This window comes from Lipotes vexillifer, unplaced genomic scaffold (genome assembly GCF_000442215.2).
Source record: "Lipotes vexillifer unplaced genomic scaffold, Lipotes_vexillifer_v1.1 scaffold9, whole genome shotgun sequence".
Lineage (NCBI taxonomy): Eukaryota > Metazoa > Chordata > Mammalia > Artiodactyla > Lipotidae > Lipotes > Lipotes vexillifer.
Window position 1 is genome coordinate 42,109 of NW_006793426.1, and position 6,461 is coordinate 48,569.

Below are 6,461 nucleotides of genomic sequence, written 5' to 3' on the forward strand. Positions count from 1 at the left end.
CCCAAAATACCTTCACAGCATGTGCAACAGAATGGGCGCTCTACTGAATTTGTAATCTGGAAAACAAACTAAAAGGTCAACATGCATGTATATTTATAATGGAATTGGCATTTGCTAATCAATGAGGGGAAGTGTTTCTTCCTTTGTAGCAACTTCTCAAACTTTTCTGGGGAGAACATGCAGTCAGTCATAGAAAGCTCTTTATACTTCAATATTTTCAGTACACTTAGGACAAAAAGTGGTCAAACTAATAGTATATTGACTTTATAGTTTCAATACCAAGACTAAAATGCAGTATCAAAGTAGTACATTTTTCATGTTCATCAAAGGGGAAAAAATATACTATGGTATAATTAAAGTAGAAAGTATCAAAAAAAACAAAGAATACTTGTTTGAAAACTACATTACAGCATACATTTCTTAGATTGGCAAATATTCTTTAGTTGGAAACTGTAGGCAGAGCATGTCAATTTCCCAAGGAACAAGAATTGTCAACTACCTTTATCAAAATAGAGATAGTACCTTTATACGAGTCTTCTTCTAGTGAGAAAAGGTAAAGCGGTGCTCCCTTCCTAACTTCCAATCCTAGAGACTTGAAATTTAACGGTCATTTTGTCCTAGGTTAATTTGTTTTTAAAATATTTGTTTGCATGACTCAGAGATATCTAGAAAAATACATTAATAATGAAAGTATCACTTTTGGAATATAAAATCAGAGTTTCTCAATATACCTCCATTTGGTTTATCAGGCTATGTTGTCTGATAGGACCTTTCTCCAGAATTCATATCCTTCATATAAGGTGACTCCTGCACAGATTGGTGGAAATGCTGGACCAGAAGCTTCTCTGCCTCATTTAGCTCCACTGTATTTGCTGTGGTCATTATATCATCTGTCTTTCTCAGTTGACCCACTCTCTTAAGCCTTTACAATTTCACCTCCAGAGATTATTTTGCATAGGTTATACTTCTAATTTTCTGAGTCCTAACAGCATAGAATTCCTTAATGTCATTAATCACATAATCCAACCCACACTCCTACTTCTAGGAACATCTGATCATCTCCATGATTTATGGCTCCTTGCAAAGCTTAATCGCAGAAGCCAGCAGTTCCTCACCTGACCTCAGCCCCCTGCTCATTTGTTTATTCTTCCTCAGATAGTACCTGGCTTCTACTACTTCACATATGGAACTCAATAAATATCAGTTGGATTAAATTGGGCTTATCCTTTTCCTTATTATTGTTTCAGTAACTTTGGATTGTAAATGAACTTCTCAGTTTTAAGTGGATTTTAGTTTCAGATATGAGTGACTTGGGAATTAGTTGATGGAGTAAATTAGCAGCAAATTTGAGTCAGTGGGGAAAAAACTAGAATAGGTGAATAGGAGGTAAAGATTAAAAGGTTAGATGAAAATCACCCCATTAAGACAAAGCTGAGACCGAGGTGAGTCTGCGAAAAGATTTATAACTCATGCAAGTAAAATAATAATAAACTTAAAAGTTTAGCTTGCACATATGTGTAAAATGTGAGCTATAGTGGATAAAGGTGATGAGCAGGGTGATGTGAAGAGACTGTGGGCAAAAGATAAATTGAAAAAGGGGATTGTTATGAGGTAATCGCTGCAGTTAACATATGTTATCCTGGCATGATTACACACTGTCACTAAGGAGAAATGAGAAGTTAAAAAATTTCTTACCCAATAGAACGTCTTTGTTTATTGACAAAATTGCTTTGTTGTTTCAAATGAGGAGTTAATATTCAGAGCATTATAACTGATATTTTTTATTTGATAATGTATCAATAGATATTGATTGTCTTCATCCTATATTTGTACTGATTTGTTTTGGAAAATGGAAAAACTAGTCATCCCATCTCTTAGATTGACCCAAAAACTTCAAGACAACAAAAAAAATCTTCCTGGGAATTTGTGCAAAGAGAATTTAAATGGAAGTTAGAGAATTATTTGTGTGATAATCCCACTGAGAGGCAGCTTCGTACAGCTTATGAAAGCACAGGCTTTGGTGTCAAACTAACCTGGATCCCAGCCAGTGCTCCACTATTCCCGAGATGTGCACCTTTGGGAGAGTCATAGCACGTCTCTGGGCCTCAATTTTCTCATCTGTAAAATGAGGATAACCCCTATGCCACAGGATTGTTTTGGAAATTAATTGATGTGATATATGTAAGATAGCTGCTACATAAATTGAATTATTTATGACAATGACAGTGATGGCGACAATATCATATTTTAAGAATATCTGAATTTTAAGTCTGTATAACCAGCAGGCCACAGACTTTGTCTTCTAGGCTGCGCAAAGGGAAACTTCCCCAAAATGAGGGCAGTGCAGGGTTTGGTATATAAGCATTCAAGTAGTGCCCTACTCAAAGGCACCACCTCCCCTACATCTTAGACTTCTGTAACTTACATGAGTGTGTGAGAGCAGAAGTAGAGATCATGAGTTTTCCAGATGGGTCTGGGGAAGTGGAAAAGAAGCTCTCATCCATAAACACTGGCCCTTAAAGCTGTGCACACTTGAGATCTCACACATATACACCTACACATACACATGTGTGTGTGAATTCATGCATGCATACACATATAAACATGCACATGGCTGAGCCCTGGCTAGCACTCACCTAGTCTGAGGTCTCAGAACCCAATTTTTAACCTCCAAAGGGGGCTGGGAAGGGGATCAAGAATGTGTGCAGTGTTAGTGGCATGTACACCAACGTTACAGGGGTGTGAGTGGACATGAGTGGACATGAGAGCAGTGTGTGCACAGCCAGCATTGCTGCCACATAAGGGCTCCTCAGGTTGTACAGTCATAGAAAGAAATTTGACTTAAGCAAGTTAATCTCTTCTAATTCAACAAAGGTATTAAAAGGGCAAGTGGTGGCCCTAGTCCCGAGGCCAGACCTGGAAATATGACACAACACAAAAAGAAAGAATCAGGAGAACATACAACCAGAGATGCAGGCAAATCAGGCACCAGCTCGCAAAATGGGCTCAGACCAGCAGGACTATGGAAGGCAGAAATTAAAGAGCAGGGAAGGGATCCTTGGGTACCTCTGAAGAAGGTCATATCCTGCTACCACTTTCCCTGGCTGCCTCTCTTCAAATCCCTGTTCAGCCACTTACTACATGGTGACTATAAACAAGTTGTTTCAACAGCACGTGCTTCCATTTTCTCATCTGCAAAATGGAGATCAAGATTCTACATTTGTCATAAGGTTTGCATATGTGTGGTATGTGTGTGTTAAACTAATACATGCAAAGCAGCACATAGAAATAATCATTCAGTAAAGGCTATTATCATCAGTATCATTTGTATTATTATTCATAAAATTGTTGGCAAATTCTCAGAACCAAGGATTGCTTTGCACCAAAGCCAGTCCTCCTCCCTGGCCATATCCATGCCACGAGCAATTTGTAAAAGCACCACCACATCCCTCCCAAATCTGTATGTTCCAGAGGATCTTCAAGCAGGACCAGAGAGCAGTGGAGAGGAACAGGGCCTGACACAATGGCCCCCACTAAAAAAACTTCCTGATCTTTTTCATCTCCTCCATTTTCCAAGTCAGCAGGCAGAGGACAGTCTCCAAAACCATGAAGCCGCTCATCTAGGACCTTGGCCAGGTGCACAAAAGTGAGCACACGGTGTGCAATTCATCATGGAGAGTTTTGCAGAGTTGAATACAGTAATATGAACTGCCAATTATGCGTTAATACCAGAACATATTGAGGAAATTGTCCAGAGAACATAATGTTTTCATTAAAACACGATGCAAAACACTGTCCCTAAATTCTGCTTCTGGGGCAAAACAGTTTCCTGTAGTATTATGATAAAAAATTGTTAAAAAGAAGTAAAGGCTTTATTAAGATGCAAATCAGGGAGCATAAATGCATCCCAGACTAAACATTGCTTCTTATTTAGGCGATCTGGATTAACCATAAACAACACACGAAGCTTCTAGAACTCCTGCAGGTAATAATGAACCTAATGTAGAAGCACAAGATTGTGATGCATAAACAAGCTTACCAGGACAAATGGGATGCACATCATAGCCAAGCCCCCATGGCATCAAAAATAATGATGAATCACCACATATGTGAACAGGGTATTGCAGCGGCTGTCAGAGCAGCATGTGTATAGATACAAGCCATGGAGTAATTCTGTTTAAGTACAGTCACTGGGCCCACTGTGCACCTAGGAATTGTGGCAGGCACCTCAGATAGCATCTTTAATGACTATTCAGATGAAGATAGGATGATTAATGATATCCTTTCTCATTTTTTAAAGTACAAAATATGAAGCCAATCCTACATAAATTCCCCTACCTTGCAGACTGAGCAACAATCTCTCATTATAATATATTCCTATAAATCATGCAGGATTACATGGGATAAACAGCATAGCTCTGCCTTTAATTCTGTTTCTCTGTGTGTGTGTGTGACAGAGAGAGAGAGAAAGAAAGAGAAAGAGAGAGGGAAATGGAGTACCATCTACCTTAAAAAGTCCTTTTAACTAAAAGTGACTGGTGTCATGTGTTCGATGATATATTTTGTTTCTTTAGAAATAAATGGAGTATTCATAGGCTAGCACAATGTCCAACACAGAGTACTTGTTCAATAAACATTTGTATAAGAAAAGGAGAAAGAGAATAAAAGGACAAAGAAGAGTAAAGTACAAAAGAAGAAATGGGAAAGAAAAATGATCAGAAATGTTTTCAAATCACTCTGACCAGCAGAAATGCCAACTCCGTGTATGTTTTACATGGAGTAAAAGCACAAAGAGTATTGATGGAAAAGCGGTAGCTATTACCACACAGTTCCCTGGTGAGATATATGAAGAGCTAGTAGGTCCCCTAACTCGGCAGTGGCAGAGCTAGAACTGAATTCCAGGTACCCTAGCTCCTAAATACTTAGGTGAAAGTTTATATATTATATGCTATCTAACCCTTTTTCAAGGGCCTCTCACCAGGTTGATGTGGTATCAGAAGGCAAGACACCAAATATCAATTCTAATTGTTTCCATTAGGCAGTCACATTGAGTTGGTTTCAAATCTAAAAAACAACTGAACTATTTCTGCCTCTTCAATTGATTTCCACAGCCTTTTCTCTTGTAATTTTGGTAACTTTCTGAATTCACAGACTTCAGTCTCTTGGGTAGCTCCATACTTCTGTTAGATACTTTACTAATCTACTACTCTGCCTTACATCCTTCTCAACTTCATTGTTCACTGCTAGCCATAATGTTGGCCCCAGTCAGCAAGTCTTTTTAATATGTTGAAACTTTAGGGTGACTGATATGGGTTATAGAGTTGTGGACTAAAGTGGATATAGAAAAAAAATTAATGTCACAAGTCATTTACATCCATTTTTCTAATGGATTTTAAAACAATGAAGTTATTTTTTATCAAGGCTTACTGAAAATGCATACAGTTTAGAAGCCATTTGATTTCCACATAGTCTATATTTTAACATTTAAGAATGTGACAGTCTCAAAATGGCACACTGTCACAGTTGAAAATCACTTTAGAAATTCTGAACTACTAAATTAAATGTGGGGTAGGCCACATACAATTATCTTCGGAATTGTAGGGCAGTGCTGGCTCTCAAGGACTTAGATGACAGTATCATGATCATATGACCCATAAAACTGTTCTTTTCTCATATTACTTTTCTTAAAGTCTAAACTTCTCATGAAATGTATTTTCAAACCAAAAGGCTTACCTCTGAGGCTAGATTGATTTAAAAGAATTATATTCTAATTCCTTAGTATTTAGCCATCTTCATGATTCAATTTCTTTATTTTCATATGTCTGTATATCCCCTGAAAGTGAGATTAGCCAGAATACTTCATTCTTCATGGGTTTGTGAAAGGGAATTTCTCCAAGGTCATTGAAAAGGGGAGAAAATAAGTTCTTCTAGGAAGCAGGACTAAGTGATACTAGGAAACTCAGTAAAGGAAAGATCAAAATAGAGAATAATAGAGAAAAATTAAGGTAGGAATAAAAATAATGAAAGTAAAAGATTGAATTTGAAAATAATAAAGTTAAAATGAGTGAATGCTAGTATGTTTTAAAATATATATGCAGATGTGAATTAGAAATACAGAGTACAAATAAAGATATGGAAAAGATTATGAGAACAAAACACTGCTGAGCTATCAGTTGTATAATTACTGTGAACCACATTGAAAACGTCCCACCCAACCCCTATGCATTACAACATTTGCAGTGGATCTGTCCATCCCTTGAAGCTACTGATACCAATGTCATGCACAAACTTGAGAAGCCAGGATATTTGATCTTTGGCAAACTGATGACTAGTTGATCCTTTCTTGCATATAATTCCTATATTTCTAAGCCAACATTCTAAAATAAGGCCTTCCATCTACTTATATTCCCCATACACCATTCTAAATCTGACAGGCACTTATTTTCTATAACACACTCTTT